Below are 18975 nucleotides of genomic sequence, written 5' to 3' on the forward strand. Positions count from 1 at the left end.
TTCACGGAGTGTTAATGCTTTGCTCCGGTACTCTATTAAAAGGAGTACCTTAATATCCAGTAGATTCCCTTGAGGCCCGGCTGCCACCGGCTGGTAGGACAAAAGATGTTGTGCAAGTTTCTCATTGCGAGCACGTACGACTATATATGGAACACATGCCTATTGATTGCTTTGTACTTGGACACCGTTTTATTATTATCTGCAAATGCCCTGCTATGATTGTTACATGAGTTTCTCTCATCCATGCAACGCCCGTTATCCGTCCCCGTGCCTACAGTATTTTAATCCTGCTGTTTACTATAATTACTACTGCTGTCCGTGTTACTCTGCTGCTGTTATTTCACTACTGCTACTGCTATTAAACTGTTACTACTGATAAACTCTTGCGAGCAAGTCTGTTTCCAGGTGCAGCTGAATTGACAACTCCGCTGTTAAGGCTTTCAAGTATTCTTTGTCTCCCCTTGTGTCGAATCAATAAATTGGGTTTTACTACCCGCGAAGACTGTTGCGATCCCCTATACTTGTGGGTTATCAAGACTGTTTTCTGGCGCCGTTGCCGAGGAGCATAACTTTATTTGGAAGTTCACTTGGATTGATATTGTTCGCTGCAAATTCTCCATCATGGGTAAAACTCGCGATCCTAAAGTCGCCATATTACCATCCACTACAAGAAAAGGTACAACTCTGAGTACCTCTGCTACACTTGATTCACCATCTGTGATAAGTCAACTGGTTTCACCGCCGCAAGCTTCACTTGCTGGTACATCTGCTGAATCTGAAAACTCTCATAATATTGATAATGTTTCTGCTGTGCTTGATGATAGTGGTTCATTGGGATCCTTTCTAGATGCTACAATTGCTAGGTCTAGACAAATTGAAAATATTGAAACTCCTAATGCTGCTACACCTCTTAATTCACCTGAACTTGATTATTCTAGTGATGATCCTGATGAAGATTATGTGGAGCTTAATGATGATTTTATTAATAGATGCAATGCTACTGCTGATGCAAGAAAAATTAAAAAGTTTCTCGCACAATATACTGTTAGACATAAGCTATCTCCTGATCCTGAATTTGCCACATCTCCTATATGCATTAAGGATAAAGATTATGATTTTTCTCTTGATCTATCTCATATAGCTATTGTAGAGAAAACACCCTTTTGTGGTACTGAAAAAGAAAGTGTTGTAGAACACATGATTGAACTTTCTTCTATGAGCAGCTTGTTTTCTGATGATGTCAAGATGCGTACTTACTTTGTTGCTAAAAATTTTCCTTTTTCATTAAAGGATGATGCTAAAACTTGGTATAATAATTTGCCTCCTGGTTCTATTAAAAGTCCAACTGATTTGCGTGATGTTTTCTTTCGAAAATACTTTCCTGCTAGTGCTCAACATATTGCTTTACAGAAAATTTATAGATTTGACCAGGGAGATGAAGAGAAATTGCCTGAGGCGTGGGCAAGATTTTGTTCTCTTATCAGAGCTCGACCTGGACATGATTTAGAAAAGAATGATTTACTTGATATATTTTATAGTGGACTAACCATTGAATCAAGAGCATATTTGGATAGTTGTGCTGGTTGTGTTTTCAGGAAAAGAACTCTGCATTTAAGTTTGAAGAATTATTGGCTAGAATAAGCCGGAATCATGATGATTGGAATACACCTGAACCAACTCCAACGCCAATATTGAAGAAGAGGGGTTTAATTGAATTGAATGATGAAGATATGAGGGAAGCTAAGAAGTCTCTCAAGGAGAAAGGTATTAAATCCGAAGATGTGAAGAATCTACCTCCCATAGAAGATATATGTGAGATAATTCCCCCTTCATCCATGATTGAGGTAAACTCCCTTCAACGCTTTACTAGGGAAGATATTCCGTATTCAAAACCTCCTGCGCAATGCTTAGATGAGTTTGATAATTATATTGTTAAGCAAGAAAATTTTAATATGAGAGTAGAGAATCATCTAATGGAAAATTCTCAAGCTATTAGCAATTTGCATGATATTGTGGAGAGAACCTCCAATGATGTTAAGATGCTTGTTAAACATTTTCAAATGATTCAAACTCAAATTGATCAACTCACTAAAGTGCAAAATGACTTGTTAAAAAATAATTCTAAAGAGAAACATGCTTATGAAGTAACAACTAGAGGCGGTGTCTCTACCCAGGATCCTTTATATCCTGAAGGGCATCCCAAAAGAATTGAACAAGATTCTCAACGAATTGAACCTAGTGCTCCTTCTAAGAAGAAAAAGAAGAAGAAACATAAAAATGTTGTAGAATCCTCACGAACTCGTTAATGATCCTAATAGTATTTCTATTTCCGATGCTGAAACTGAAAGTGGTAATGAACATGATAATGATAATGATAATGATAAGAATGATGCTTCTGATAAAGAAGAGGTTGAAGATGAACCTGACAAGCATAATAAAAATAAAAAGTATACTAAAGAAGATTTTATTGCTAAGAAACATGGTAATGAAAGAGAACCTTGGGTGCAAAAGCAAATGCCTTTTCCTGCTAAGAAATTAAAATCAAAGGAAGAAGAACACTATAATAAATTTTGTGATTGGATGAAACCTTTATTCTTGCAAATCCCTTTGACTGATGCTATTAAATTGCCTCCTTATTCAAAGTATATGAAAGATATTGTTACTAACAAAAGGAAAATCCCCAATGAGGAGATTTCCACTATGCTTGCTAATTACTCTTTCAATGGCAAAGTTCCAAAGAAGTTGGGCGATCCAGGTATACCTAATATTCCTTGTTCTATTAAGAATAATTATGTTAAAACTGCTCTATGTGACTTGGAAGCCGGTGTTAGTGTTATGCCTTTTTCTCTTTATAAGAGACTTTATTTAGATAAGTTGATACCTACTGATATATCTTTGCAAATGGCTGATAAATCTACTGCTATTCCTGTTGGTATATGTGAGGATGTTCCTATTCAAGTTACTAATAACTGCTTGATATTAACTGATTTTGTTGTGTTGGAAATGCCTGAAGATGATAATATGTCTATTATTCTTGGGAGACCTTTTCTTAACACTGCAGGGGCCGTTATTGATTGCAATAAAGGAAAGGTTACTTTCAATGTTGATGATAAGGAGCATACCGTCTATTTCCCCAAGAGGATTGATAAAGTGTGTGGAGTCAATACTATTTCTAATGTGAGAACTATCAAAATCGGAACTATCGATTGTCCTATATATGAGCCTAAAGAAGGCTATCAAAATCTTATGATTGGATCCATATCGATACAATTCAAGGTAACATGATTGATTTGAGGTTTATTTCTTCATATGCTATGTAAAATTTATTTGGTGGCAAGACTTGATCAACCTTGTTAACAAATACCTTTTATATGCATAGAGGAGGTAAACAACATCTCTTTCTTCCTCCACTTGCTTTACTTGCTGTAGCACTTTTGATTCGCAAAGTTCCTTAGTTAATTAGAGATTTCAAAAAAATTCTTGTCCAGTAATAATAAACTTAATACCCAGAAATGTGCATTTTTCAAAGTTTTCAAAAATTCACAAAAATTATACCGTTGGTCCTATTTTTCGAAAATGCACCTGGGAGCACCTGGGGATGACCAGTGGGGCACCCTGTGGTGGCACTTTCATAGGCGGGCGCTGCCAAGAAGGGGGCGCGCCACCCTGGTGTGTGGGCCCCCTTTTACCCCACTTCAGCATCTCTTCCTCCCAGACTCTTCTCTCTCCCGAAAAAATTGACACCAACTTTCTCTCACTCGCGTTTTTGCTCAAGAGCTCAGGATTTTTCGATCTCTTTGCTCAGCCCAGATTTCTGTCTGAAATTTGGCACATTTGCTCTCCGGTATGTGACTCCTCCGATTATCCAAGTAGAATTTTGTTTGGTTGAGTATATCTTGAATATTTTGCTGCTGTAGGTAACATGTTTAGTGAGCTTGCATGCTTGTTCTAAGTTGTATAAACTAGTTTTGATGCATGATTAGTACTCTAGCAAGTTCCTATAGTAGTTCCCCTTGATTATATGTCACCAAATCAAATTTTATATTGCGTGTTGAAAAATTTCAGAAAATGGAGTGGAATAGATATCAACTAAACCAACAAGAATTGGAGGTGCAACAAGTCATGAGAGTGAACCGCGAAGAGGGAGTATACCCCTCTTACTACCCGTGCACAGATTTCATGAGAAGTGCAGGAATATTGGAAGATGTTCAGAATCTAATTTCTCGTGCAGGGTTGAATGATTTTGTTGATGGAGAACCATGCCAATATGCAAAATTGACTATGGCTGTTGTGCAGGATTTTAAGTTCAATTGGTCGCAATCTAACCCCATGGTTCAGTATAAGATTTATAATAAAACTGTCAACTTGCCATTCAATGATTTCTGTACAGCAATTAGAGTACCGCAATGGGGATCATGCGAGAAGATAAGGGGATCGCCGCGAGAGCTTTTAAGCCTCTTCGAGATGATTTGCCATGGAAGGAGTTTCTCAGAGGATGGTGGTAAAATCAGTAGCATTCAACTCCCAGCTATCCGCTACTTTGCTTATTTCATTACTAAATGCGTTCTTGCTAGGAAGAATGGTAGTAAATTATCTGTTCAGGATTTAGCTTTTCTAGCTGCTGCACTGCAAGGTAGTAAGACTTATAATTTGGGGGCATTGATAGCTTATAAACTTGCTACCAACCGTGAGAAGGGCGGAATTTGTGGAGGTCTCATCGCCTCTCGTTTACTAGCTTTGCATAGAGTAGAACCTCACCATCTTGATATTCAACTTTCCATAGAAAAACTTGACATAGTCTCCATGATTAAACATGAATTTGTTTCTGATTCATCTAACTTGAGTAACCTGTCTTACAAGATAACATTTTACAAGAAGACTTGGAGAACAACTAAGAAAACTGAAAAACTAGTAAGATTGCCTGCGCCTGTTCTATTTAACCTTGATTCCAGGGAGGATTGGTCAGTCACAGAAGGTGCACTGAATGCACACATAGAGGGAGGAGGCCATCATGCAAGAGACAACACGGAGGAGGCTGAGGAACACCTCGACTCGTCATCCGATGCAGCAAGTTCCTCGCATCAACATTTTGGGCATGTGGAGCCTCCACGCTTTTCTTCTGCACAGGGACCCTACTACGACTACGCCATGCATTATCCACCGGCGAGGAACAGCGACCCTCACTGGGGTTGAACTCCACTTAGGCCAAAAGCCTAAGCTTGGGGGGAGGTATACTGGCATCACTCATTCTTTGCATATTATGGTTGTTGGATACTTGTATATACTTGTTTAGTTTGTTTGAGTGGTTTTCTAATGAGAGGAAGATGTTATTTGGGGAAGTGCTGCCTGAAAACAGATTCTGGACTGTTACCGAAAAAATTCTTAAAAATAGCCAGAACGATATTTTGCGAATCCAATTTCTGTGCATGTTCCCCAGGTTGTTATCTAACTTTCATTAGTTGAACACTTTTCGATTTGAGCAGTGGAAGAATTTCTTAAAAATTGAGTAATGTACTGCTGTCAAGTTTGACGAATTTCTGCTGCTTTGTGTTTATGTGACTTTTCTAGTTTCCATTTTCTTGTTTTTGCTTTGTTTCCTTCCCAAAACACAAAAAGACCAAAAATATTTCTGTTGTTTCTTTTCATCATTTGTTTGCATTGGTTTCTTGCATTTGTTTCGCTTTATTTGCTATTGCTAGTTTGCTATAAGAAAACCCAAAAAGATTTTGCTTTGTTTGCTTGTTTCCTTTTGTTCTTGTTTCCAATTTGAAAACACCAAAAATATTTGCTGTTCTTCTTTGGTTTGTAAAGTTCATCATGAGTTCAATAGTCTTCGGTGGCTGGAGCGTGGTTTTCATTTCATATTATCCAAGCTACACAAGTGAAAGGCAATAATGACGATCTACGACAATTGGATTGTGGTGAGAGGCTGGTATGAACTCTATTTGTTTTCATTTTTGTACATATACTCATCCATGTGAGCATGCTTAGTTGGTTCATGTGAGGTATATGTCATTTAAGAAAGTCTAGTAGTTCATGATCTCTCATGTTTAGCTCCAATTTATTAATATGAGTAGCATGTCATGGATGTTTGCTTGCATTGTTTTATTCATAAGTAGGTATAGCATTATGGTATCCTCCTCTGAATAGTTCATTTATATCGACTTGGCACATGCTCACGCATGCATAAGACTGAACAAAAGTCAATTAAGCCTCGATGATTTACATTGCTTCAGAGTTCTTGTATCACTTTTATGCCTCTGTTAATTTATTTTGCCGCAAGCATGATTATGACAGTTACTGCTCTCTTGATTTGTCGCTCCCCAGTCTATTGCTAGCCTTCACTTGTACTGAGCGGGAACGCTGCTCGTGCTTCCAAACACCAGATAACCAAGTTGTTCCAAAGTGTCCACCATAAATACCTATGCATGGCATTTCAAACCATTCCAAGTAAATTCTCATGCGCTACCTTTAAAACCTTCAAAATGCTTCTCAATTTGTGTTAATGTTTCATAGCTCATGAGGAAGTATGTGGTGTTTAACTTTCAACCTTGTCATTTACTCTTGACGGACTTTCATTATGGACTAGTGGCACATCCGCTTATCCAATAATTTTGCAAAAAGAGCTGGCAATGGGATTCCCAGTCCCAAATTAATTAACCTAAATAGACACTCCTCCATGGTATGTGATTGTTGGACGGCACCCGAAGATTCAGTTAGCCATGGCTTGTGTAAGCAAAGGTTGGGGGGAGTGTCATCATAATAAAACTAAAATAAAAAGGCACTCCTTCAGGGTATGAGATTGTTGGCAGGCACCCGAGGATTCGGTTAGCCATGGTTTGTGAAAGAAAGGTTGGAAGGAGTGCCACATAAACATAAAAATAATTCATGGGAGCCGCTCTTGGGAGTCTGGTTGGCGAGGTAGTTGGTGTACCCATTACCATTCGTTGACAACAACAAACACCTCTCAAAATGATTTTACTCCTGTTTTAAAAAATGAAAGCTCTAGCGCATGTTAATCCCTGCTTCCCTCTACGAAGGGTCAATCTTTTACTTTTATGTTGTGTCTCCATACTTTCTTTGAGCACTATCTTGAGAGCACAACTGTCATTCTTAGTACAATATGCTTGTCTCAAAATATGATTGATTGTGGTATAACTTTGATGCTTTTATCTTTGACAATCACTACTTCTAGTCTTTCTATGAACTTCAGAGGTGCCTGAGCATTTATGTTTTGCTGATCAAATATGGGCAAGCGAGATACCACTCTATCATACTCTTTTATGAACATTGCAATCCTGCTTATAGACATGATTCATGATGCTTATTATTAATTGTTGGTACCTCTCCATGATTGACATAGCTGTTAGATGATCTTATTTGCATGTATTTTATTATGGACTGCCTAAGTATTAGCCATAGCATGAGAATATTTACATCATATGAACAAATGTGTTCGTGAAAGTCCTTTTATCGCTCAGTTGTTAACTGAATTGCTTGAGGACAAGCAATAAGCTAAGCTTGGGGGAGTTGATACGTCCAAAACGTATCTATTTTCCCGAACACTTTTGCTATTGTTTTGCCTCTAATTTGTGTATTTTGGATGCAACTAACGCGGACTAACGCTGTTTTCAGCAGAACTGTTCTGGTGTCTCGTTTTTGTGCAGAAATCCAACTTTCAGGAAAATCCTCGGAATTTATGCGAAAGGTCTTATTTTTCCAAAAGACTCACGGAGCCAGAAGGACAAGCCTGGGGGAGGCCCAGGGCCCCCAGACAGTAGGCCGGCGCGGCCCAGGAGGGGGGCGCACCGCCCTGTCGTCTGGCCCCCTCGGCTGGCCTCCGACGCCCTCCTCTGGACTATTTAAGGTGTTTCGATCTAAAAATCGAGACCACGAAGTCGAAGTCGCCAGAAACCCTCCAGAACGCCGCCACATCGCGAAACTCCGTCTCGGGAGCCAGAAGTCTCCGTTCTGGCACTCCGCCGGGACGGGGAATTGGAGGAGATCATCGCCATCATCACCACCGACGCCTCTTCATCAACCAGCCATGTTTCCCCCATCCATGTGTGAGTAATTCCCCTGCTGTAGGCCGAAGGGGATGGTAGGGATTGGATGAGATTGGTCATGTAATAGCATAAGATTGTTAGGGCATAGTGCCTAGTGTCCGTAATTGGTACTTTGATGATATTGTTGCAACTTGTTATGCTTAATGCTTGTCACTAGGGCCCGAGTGCCATGATCTCAGATCTGAACATGTTATTGTTTCATCATGATATTCATTGTTTTATGATCTTACCTGCATACACATGTCGCTGTCCGGAACCAATGGCCCCGAAGTGACAGAAATCGGGACAACCGGAGGGGATGGTAGTGATGTGAGGATCACATGTGTTCACGGAGTGTTAATGCTTTGCTCCGGTACTCTATTAAAAGGAGTACCTTAATATCCAGTAGATTCCCTTGAGGCCCGGCTGCCACCGGCTGGTAGGACAAAAGATGTTGTGCAAGTTTCTCATTGCGAGCACGTACGACTATATATGGAACACATGCCTATTGATTGCTTTGTACTTGGACACCGTTTTATTATTATCTGCAAATGCCCTGCTATGATTGTTACATGAGTTTCTCTCATCCATGCAACGCCCGTTATCCGTCCCCGTGCCTACAGTATTTTAATCCTACTGTTTACTATAATTACTACTGTTGTCCGTGTTACTCTGCTGCTGTTATTTCACTACTGCTACTGCTATAAAACTGTTACTACTGATAAACTCTTGCGAGCAAGTCTGTTTCCAGGTGCAGCTGAATTGACAACTCCGCTGTTAAGGCTTTCAAGTATTCTTTGTCTCCCCTTGTGTCGAATCAATAAATTGGGTTTTACTACCCGCGAAGACTGCTGCGATCCCCTATACTTGTGGGTTATCAGTACCGTAAACGAGTTACGGTTGTACCGCCCTGGTACCGCTTCGGTACCGCTTCGAGTCCAGTAAGGTTTGGACCCTGTTGCGGTACCTCGAGCGGTACCTCGAGCGGTAGTACCGCTCTGCGTCCATTGACCAGATCTGGGGGAATTCGAACTCAGAGCGGTAGTACCGCTTCCTAGAAGCGGTAGTACCGCTTAGGCAAAAGCTGGACATAACGGTTGGATTTGGAGGAGCCTATTTAAGGGCCCCTTCTTCCCCATCTCTTCCCTCTCTCTCTCCTCCATTGTTGCTGAGCTTAATCCTTGAGGATCTCCTTCCCCATCCAACCAATCTTGCGCAAACTTTGAGGATTGGTGGAGGAGACCCCGATCTATAGTTCTACCAAGAGAGATTTCACCAATACTAGCTATTCCTTAGTGGATCTTGGTGGTAGGGTTCCTTTAGTGGAGCATTGGAAGGGTTCCTTTGGTGGAGCATTGGAAGGGTTCCTTTGGTGGAGCATTGGAAGGGTTCCTATGGTGGAGCATTGGAGATGGGTTCCTATGGTGGAGCATTGGAGATGTGCAGCTATGGAGTCTAGCTTGGTGATGTACTAGCTCCATAGGGTGTTGGGAGCATCCTTGTGTGTGGAGCTCGCCCCTTGTGAAGGAATCACCGCCTCGACCGGTGCCTTAGTGGAAGAGGGCGAGCACCTTCGTGGAGCTCTCTCGAGGAAGAAGGTGAGGCCTTCCTTCGTGGTGTGGCCATCTAGTCTCTTGTGTGAGACTAGCACCTCCTCAACGCAGACGTACTTCCTATTGTGGAAGGAACTGCGGGAAACAAACCTCGACTCGCCTCACGCCCCCGGTTGTCTCGCTCCTTACTCTCGTTATCTTGTTGATTCCTTTACTTGTTGCACTTGTTCGATAATCATTGTAGGATCACCCCTATTGCTAAAGTTCTCACCTTTACCTTCCGTTGCATTAAAATTGAAAAAGACTAAAACTTGCCGTAGCGCCATTCACCCCCCCTCTTGTTCGTTACGATCCATTCAAGTGGTATCAGAGCAAGGTTTTCTTGCTCGGGCTTTACCGCCTAAGAAATGGCCGAACAAGAGGCGGATAAGAATGGGTCACCTTCCCTTGTGCCACCCGCTCCATCATCGCCCATCGATTCCACGACGGCTACGTTGGATGACCTCAAGAAATTGGAGTCATCCATCGTTGCCCAAATGAAGGCGATGATGATGGAGTTGGTTGTACAAAAACCAAACCCTCCACCAAAAGCAAGTGCCGAGGATCCCCCACCAAAAGCTAACCCCCTTCCTCTTGTTGATTTTGTCGCGCAAGCAACAAAAGATCCACAAAAGGAAGGGCTTGGGGGAACCGGCACTTCAACAAAAGGGAAGGATGATGACACACCGGTTGCGGAACGTCTAGGGGGTTATCATGCGGTGCCACCACCAAATGATTACACCATAAACGTTCCAATACCTATGCCGCATATCTTGTCGCATGGTTCACCACCGTTACTTGAGTCAAACAACTTTGAGAATTGGCAATTCTTAATGCGTTCTCATGTTCGCAGCACTTCTACCGAGCTTTGGCATATCATTGAGGAGGGCTATTCACCACGAGATCCAAAGAGCTTGACAAGAAGAGATGTTGTGGATGACCAACTCAATGCCACCGCCATCAACATGATTCACATGGCCATCACGCCCAAGGACCGTGCTCATATCCGCTCACTCAATACCGCCAAGGAAGCATGGGATAAACTTGAGAAGCTCTTCCTCAGAAATTCAAGCATCCAAAGCTCTCGTTTTGATGAAGTGAACAACATGGCCGACAACTTCGTCATGATTGAAGGGAGTCCCCCGAAGAAATGTATCGGCGCCTCATCGCTCTTGCCGTACAAATGCAAGATCTTGGAGCAACGTTTGTGGATGACCATTGGATCAAGCGCAAGTTCTACAACGCTCTCCTCCCTTATGAGGAAGTGAAGTTGACGGCCATCCGCTAAAACGCCTCCTTCCGTGCTATGACATCCAATGAAGTCCTTAGCGAAGTTATCGCTTTGGACATTTCCAAGAAGAATGCGGAGGATCTTGTTGCTCGCACCCACAACTCCCGCAAGCCCAACCTTGCATTGAAGATGAAGGTGCATGAAGCTAGTGAAAGCGATGAGGATCCCGTTGAGTGGGGACCGGATGATCTCAAGATCAACTATCATGAGCACATGGCTCTCGCCGCCAAGAAATTTTGGGATGGAAACATGTCCTGAAACACAAGACCAAGAAGATCACGTGATTCTCCAAGAAGTTTCTCCAAGAGTCCAAGGGAGGGGCAAAGGGGAAGAACTTGCTACAATTGCGGCAACAAGAATCATTTCGTCGCGGATTGTATGTTTGAGAGAAGAGAAGATCATGGTGGAAGGCTTATCCGCAAGGATAAGTTCAAATCATTCTCCAAAGGATCCTCCAAGTTCTCCCCAAAGTCCGATGACGACAAGATCTCCTCCAACAAGAAGCCTAGAGCCTTCATCATTAGAGAAGAGTACTCCTCCGATGAGGATGAAGAACGTGAGGACAAGTGATACGTCTCCAACGTATCGATAATTTCTTATGTTCCATGCTACTTTATTGATGATACCTACATGTTTTATACATACTTTATGTCATATTTATGCATTTTCCCGCACTAACCTATTAACAAGATGCCGAAGAGCCAGTTGATGTTTTCTGCTGTTTTTGGTTTCAGAAATCCTAGTAAGGAAATATTCTCGGAATTGGACGAAATCAACGCCCAGGATCTTATTTTTCCACGAAGCTTCCAGAACACAGGGGGAGATACGAAGTGGGGCGACAAGGCGACGCCACACTAGGGCGGCGCGGCCCAGGCCCTGGCCGCGCCGGCCTACTGTGTGGGCCCCTCGCGTCGCCCCTAAACCTACCTCTTCGCCTATAAGAAGCCTTCGTCGATAATAGTTCCAGTACCGAGAGCCACGATACGGAAAACCTTCCAGAGACGCCGCCGCCAATCCCATCTCGGGGGATTCAGGAGATCGCCTCCGGCACCCTGCCGAAGAGGGGAATCATCTCCCGGAGGACTCTACACCGCCATGGTCGCCTCCGGAGTGATGTGTGAGTAGTTCACCCCTGGACTATGGGTCCATAGCAGTAGCTAGATGGTCGTCTTCTCCTAATTGTGCTATCATTGTTGGATCTTGTGAGCTGGCTAACATGATCAAGATCATCTATCTGTAATGCTACATGTTGCACTTGTTGGGATCCGATGAATAATGAATGCTATGTTATGTTGATTATCAATCTATCATCTATGTGTTGTTTATGATCTTGCATGCTCTCCGTTGCTAGTAGAGGCTCTGGCCAAGTTTTTGCTTGTAACTCCAAGAGGGAGTATTTATGCTCGATAGTGGGTTCATGCCTCCATTAAATCTGGGACAGTGACAGAAAGTTCTAAGGTTGTGGATGTGCTGTTGCCACTAGGGATAAAACATCAATGCTATGTCTAAGGATATATTTATTGATTACATTACGCACCATACTTAATGCAATTGTCTGTTGTTTGCAACTTAATACTGGAGGGGGTTCGGATGATAACCTGAAGGTGGACTTTTTAGGCATAGATGCATGCTGGATAGCGGTCTATGTACTTTGTCATAATGCCCAATTAAATCTCACACTACTCATCATAACATGTATGTGCATGGTCATGCCCTCTTTATTTGTCAATTGCCCAATTGTAATTTGTTCACCCAACATGCTTATTCTTATGGGAGAGACACCACTAGTGAACTGTGGACCCCGGTCTATTCTTTTACATCGAATACAATCTACTGCAATACTCGTTCTACTGTTCTCTGCAAACATCATCATCCACACTATACATCTAATCCTTTGTTACAGCAAGCCGGTGAGATTGACAACCTCACTGTTACGTTGGGACAAAGTACTTTGGTTGTGTTGTGCAGTTTCCACGTTGGCGCCGGAATCCCTGGTGTTGCGCCGCACTATACTCCGCCGCCATAAACCTTCAACGTGCTTCTTGGCTCCTACTGGTTCGATAAACCTTGGTTTCTTACTGAGGGAAAACTTGCCGCTGTACGCATCACACCTTCCTCTTGGGGTTCCCAACGGGCACGTAAGCTGCGTGCTAGCATCAAGATTTTTTCTGGCGCCGTTGCCGGGGAGATCAAAACACGCTGCAAGGGGAGTCTCCACCTCCAATCTCTTTACTTTGTTTTTGTCTTGATTTATTTTATTTACTATTTTGTTTGCTGCATTATATCAAACACAAAAAAATTAGTTGCTAGCTTTACTTTATTTACTGTCTTGTTTGCAATCTCCATATTAAAAACACAAAAAAATTAGTTACTTGCATTTACCTTATTTTTGTTACCATGACTAGTCCTGTAGTTGTTACTCTATCACCCGAGGAATCGATCTTCACTTTTAAACAAAGGGGTGAAGAGGGTTTTAAAGAAGCTTGGTCTAGAATTTTTTATTCTTATAATAAAACTGAACCTAAAATGACACAAAGTTTGCTTCTTAGTAATTTTTATTTTGGGCTTATTCTTCGCTATAGATATGCCTTAGATGCTGTAGTGGGTGGAGATTTCCTTCACTGTGATGGGGATCAAGCTTTTAATGCCATAAAAAATTGGTTGCATCATCTAGCTCCACTAATAATTATGATCCATCCCTTGTTAGTGTCTATAATAGATTGAATACTCTTGAGACACATGTATCTTGCTTGAAAGAAGGGTATGGTCGGATTCGTGAGCATTTTGATTATGTTCCTATAAACTCTGAACCATCAATATGGGATCCCACTATTAAAGTTACTATTGATGGTAAAATTTTCGATGCTCGATGTGATATTATGACTTAATTTTGCCTTATGCCTGAAAGTATTTATAAATCTTTGACACTCTGGGGACTTACCGAAGGAGGAGAAGGAATAACTCTCACTGATAACTCTGTTATAATTCCAAAGGGAATAGCTGAAGGAGTATTCACAAACCTTCTTGGAAAAACGGTATCCACTGATTATCTCGTTATTGAATGTGTAGGTACAGGACAAATCACACTTGGAAGATCCCTGCTAAAGCTCTTCGGAGTAACCATAGATGTGGAAAAAGGCACTCTAAGTTCCTCCATACCTGGATGCCATCATATATTCCCTAAACCAAAGAGTAAGAAGGGTAAGTGTAGAGCCTCTGGTAAGAATGCCAATGCTTCGTCTCTTGATAATACTTGATACACACTTTCTGCGCCTAGCTGAAAGGCGTTAAAGAAAAGCGCTTATGGGAGACAACCCATGATTTTACTACAGCACTTTTGTTTTATATTTGAGTCTTGGAAGTTGTTACTACTGTAGCAACCTCTCCTTATCTTAATTTTGTTGCATTGTTGTGCCAAGTAAAGTCTTTGATAGTAAGGTTCATACTAGATTTGGATTACTGCGCAGAAACAGATTTCTTGCTGTCACGAATCTGGGTTGAATTCTCTGTAGGTATCTCAGAAAATTCTGCCAATTTACGTGAGTGATCCTCAGATATGTACGCAACTTTCATCCAATTTGAGCATTTTCATTTGAGCAAGTCTGGTGCCTCTTAGAAATTCGTCTTTACGGACTGTTCTGTTTTGACAGATTCTGCCATTTATTTCACATTGCCTGTTTTGCTATGCTTGATGGATTTCTTTGTTCCATTAACTTTTAGTAGCTTTGTGCAATGTCCAGAAGAGTTAAGAATGATTATGTCACCTCTGAACATGTGAATTTTGATTATGCACTAACCCTCTAATGAGGTTTTTTGAGTTTGGTGTGGAGGAAGTTTTCAAGGATCAAGAGAGGAGGATGATACAATATGATCAAGGAGAGTGAAAGCTCTAAGCTTGGGGATGCCCCGGTGGTTCATCCCTGCATATTTCAATAAGACTCAAGCATCTAAGCTTGGGGATGCCCAAGACATCCCCTTCTTCATCGACAACATTATCAGGTTCCTCTAGTGAAACTGTATTTTTATTCCGTCACATCTTATGTGCTTTGCTTGGAGCGTCTGTATGTTTTTATTTTGTTTTGTTTGAATAAAGTTGGATCCTAGCATTCATTGTGTGGGAGAGAGACACGCTCCGCTGTTGCATATGGACAAATATGTCCTTAGGCTTTACTCATAATATTCATGGCGAAGGTTAAACTGCTTCGTTAATTGTTATATGGTTGGAAACGGGAAATGCTACATGTGGTAATTGGTAGAATGTCTTGAATAATTTGATACTTCGCAATGGTTATGCTCATAAGGATCATGTTTAAGCTCTTGCATCATATACTTTGCACCTATTAGTGAAGAAATACATAGAGCTTGTTGAAATTTGGTTTGCATGATTGGTCTCTCTAAAGTCTAGATATTTTCTAGTAAGGGTTTGAGCAACAAGGATGACAGTGTAGAGTCTTATAATGCTTGCAATATGTTTTTATGTGAGTTTTGCTGTACCGGTTCATACTTGTGTTTGCTTAAAATAACCTTGCTAGCCTAAGCCTTGTATTGAGAGGTATTACTTCTCGTGCATCCAAATCCTTGAGCCAATAACCATGCCATTTGTGTCCACCATACCTACCTACTACATGGTATTTCTCCGCCATTCCAAAGTAAATTGCTTGAGTGCTACCTTTAAATTTCTATCCTTTATCTTTGCAATATATAGCTCATGGGACAAATAGCCTAAAAACTATTGTGGTATTGAATATGTACTTATTTATCTTATTTCTTATTAAGTTGCTTGTTGTGCGATAACCATGTTCCTGGGGACGCCATCAACTACCTTTGTTGAATATCATGTGAGTTGCTATGCATGTTCGTCTTGTCTGAAGTAAGGGCGATTTACCATGAGTTGAATGGTTTGAGCATGCATATTGTTAGAGAAGAACATTGGGCCGCTAACTAAAGCCATGATCCATGGTGGAAGTTTCAGTTTTGGACAACAATCCTCAATCTCTTATGAGAATATTATTTGTTGTTGAATGCTTAAGCATTAAAGAGGAGTCCATTATCTGTTGTCTATGTTGTCCCGGTATGGATGTCTAAGTTGAGAATAATCAAAAGCGAGAAATTCAATGCGAGCTTTCTCCTTAGACCTTTGTACAGGCGGCATAGAGGTACCCCTTTGTGATACTTGGTTAAAACATATGTATTGCGGTGATAATCCAGGTAATCCGAGCTAATTAGGACAAGGTGCGGGCACTATTAGTATACTATGCATGAGGCTTGCAACTTGTAGGATATAATTTACATAACACATATGCTTTATTACTACCGTTGACAAAATTGTTTCTTGTTTTCAAAATAAAAGCTCTAGCACAAATATAGCAATCGATGCTTCCCTCTTTGAAGGGCCATTCTTTTACTTTTATGTCGAGTCAGTTTACCTATTTCCTCCCATCTCAAGAAGCAAACACTTGTGTTAACTGTGCATTGATTCTTACATACTTGCATATTTGCATTCATCATATTACTTTGCATTGACAACTATCCATGAGATATATATGTTACAAGTTGAAAGCAATCGCTGAAACTTAATCTTCCTTTGTGTTGCTTCAACACTTTTACTATGAATTTATTGCTTTATGAGTTAACTCTTATGCAAGACTTATTGATGCTTGTCTTGAAAGTACTATTCATGAAAAGTCTTTGCTATATGATTCAATTGTTTACTCATTGTCTTTACCATTGCTTTGGATTGCTGCATTCATTACATGTGCTTACAAATAGTATTGATCAAGATTATGATGGCATGTCACTTCAGAAATTATCTTTGTTACCGTTTACCTACTCGGGACGAGTAGGAACTAAGCTTGGGGATGCTGATACGTCTCCAACGTATCGATAATTTCTTATGTTCCATGCTACTTTATTGATGATACCTACATGTTTTATACATACTTTATGTCATATTTATGCATTTTCCGGCACTAACTTATTAACAAGATGCCTAAGAGCCAGTTGCTGTTTTCTGCTGTTTTTGGTTTCAAAAATCCTAGTAAGGAAATATTCTCGGAATTGGACGAAATCAACGCCCAGGATCTTATTTTCCACGAAGCTTCCAGAACACCGGGGGAGATACGAAGTGGGGCGACGAGGCGACGCCACACTAGGGCGGCGCGGCCTAGGCCCTGGCCGCGCCGGCCTACTGTGTGGGCCCCTCGCGTCGCCCCTAAACCTACCTCTTCACCTATAAGAAGCCTTCGTCGATAATAGTTCCAGTACCGAGAGCCACGATACGGAAAACCTTCCAGAGATGCCGCCGCCGCCAATCCCATCTCGGGGGATTCAGGAGATCGCCTCCGGCACCTCGCCGGGAGAGGGGAATCATCTCCCGGAGGACTCTACACCGCCATGGTCGCCTCCGGAGTGATGTGTGAGTAGTTCACCCCTGGACTATGGGTCCATAGCAGTAGCTAGATGGTCGTCTTCTCCTAATTGTGCTATCATTGTTGGATCTTGTGAGCTGCCTAACATGATCAAGATCATCTATCTGTAATGCTACATGTTGCGTTTGTTGGGATCCGATGAATAATGAATGCTATGTTATGTTGATTATCAATCTATCATCTATGTGTTGTTTATGATCTTGCATGCTCTCCGTTGCTAGTAGAGGCTCTGGCCAAGTTTTTGCTTGTAACTCCAAGAGGGAGTATTTATGCTCGATAGTAGGTTCATGCCTCCATTAAATCTGGGACAGTGATAGAAAGTTCTAAGGTTGTGGATGTGCTGTTGCCACTAGGGATAAAACATCAATGCTATGTCTAAAGATATATTTATTGATTACATTACGCACCATACTTAATGCAATTGTCTGTTGTTTGCAACTTAATACTGGAGGGGGTTCGGATGATAACCTGAAGGTGGACTTTTTAGGCATAGATGCATGCTGGATAGCGGTCTATGTACTTTGTCGTAATGCCCAATTAAATCTCACACTACTCATCATAACATGTATGTGCATGGTCATGCCCTCTTTATTTGTCAATTGCCCAACTGTAATTTGTTCACCCAACATGCTTATTCTTATGGGAGAGACACCACTAGTGAACTGTGGACCCCGGTCCATTCTTTTACATCGAATACAATCTACTGCAATACTCGTTCTACTGTTCTCTGCAAACATCATCATCCACACTATACATCTAATCCTTTGTTACAACAAGCCGGTGAGATTGACAACCTCACTGTTACGTTGGGACAAAGTACTTTGGTTGTGTTTTGCAGGTTCCATGTTGGCGCCGGAATCCCTGGTGTTGCGCCGCACTATACTCCGCCGCCATCAACCTTCAACGTGCTTCTTGGCTCCTACTGGTTCGATAAACCTTGTTTTCTTACTGAGGGAAAACTTGCCGCTGTACGCATCACACCTTCCTCTTGGGGTTCCCAACGGGCACGTAAGCTGCGTGCTAGCATCAACAAGCGCTCCAACAAGGAAGGAGAGGGAGTGGCCGCCATCGCCATTTACACTCCCTCTATCTCCCTCTTCGACTCTCCTAATGAGAACCTCGTCACCAACAAAGCTCGTTGCCTTATGGAAAAGGTATCTACGGAGGTAAAATCCCCTTCCAAACCATCATCTTCGACTAATGCTATATATATTGATGATGCCACTAGTCTCACCGTCAAACGTGAGATTATGGGTTTGGATTCTTTGGATTCTTTTCTCACTAACATGAAAGGGATACCAAGACTCATTTTGGGGCTCTCTTAGCCCAACTTGGTGCGGCACAAGATCTTATTGAGGAGAGGGAGAGGTTGGAAAGGGAAGCGGCGAATGAGATTGCCAATCTCAAAGAGGAGCTTGATGATGAACGAAATCTTCGCATGTCTCTTGAAGCTAGTGTCATCGTCCTTGAAGACAAGAACGAAGCTATTGTTTCTCGACTCACCAAGGATCGAGACCATGCTCTTGAGTTGATTGGTGACCTCAAAAAGAAGATGCTCTCTCTTGAGGAAGCCAACAAAGGGAAAGATGATGAAGACCCCAATCCTTGTCATGATGAGC

The sequence above is a fragment of the Lolium perenne genome, chromosome 1 (assembly GCF_019359855.2).
Source record: "Lolium perenne isolate Kyuss_39 chromosome 1, Kyuss_2.0, whole genome shotgun sequence".
NCBI lineage: Eukaryota > Viridiplantae > Streptophyta > Magnoliopsida > Poales > Poaceae > Lolium > Lolium perenne.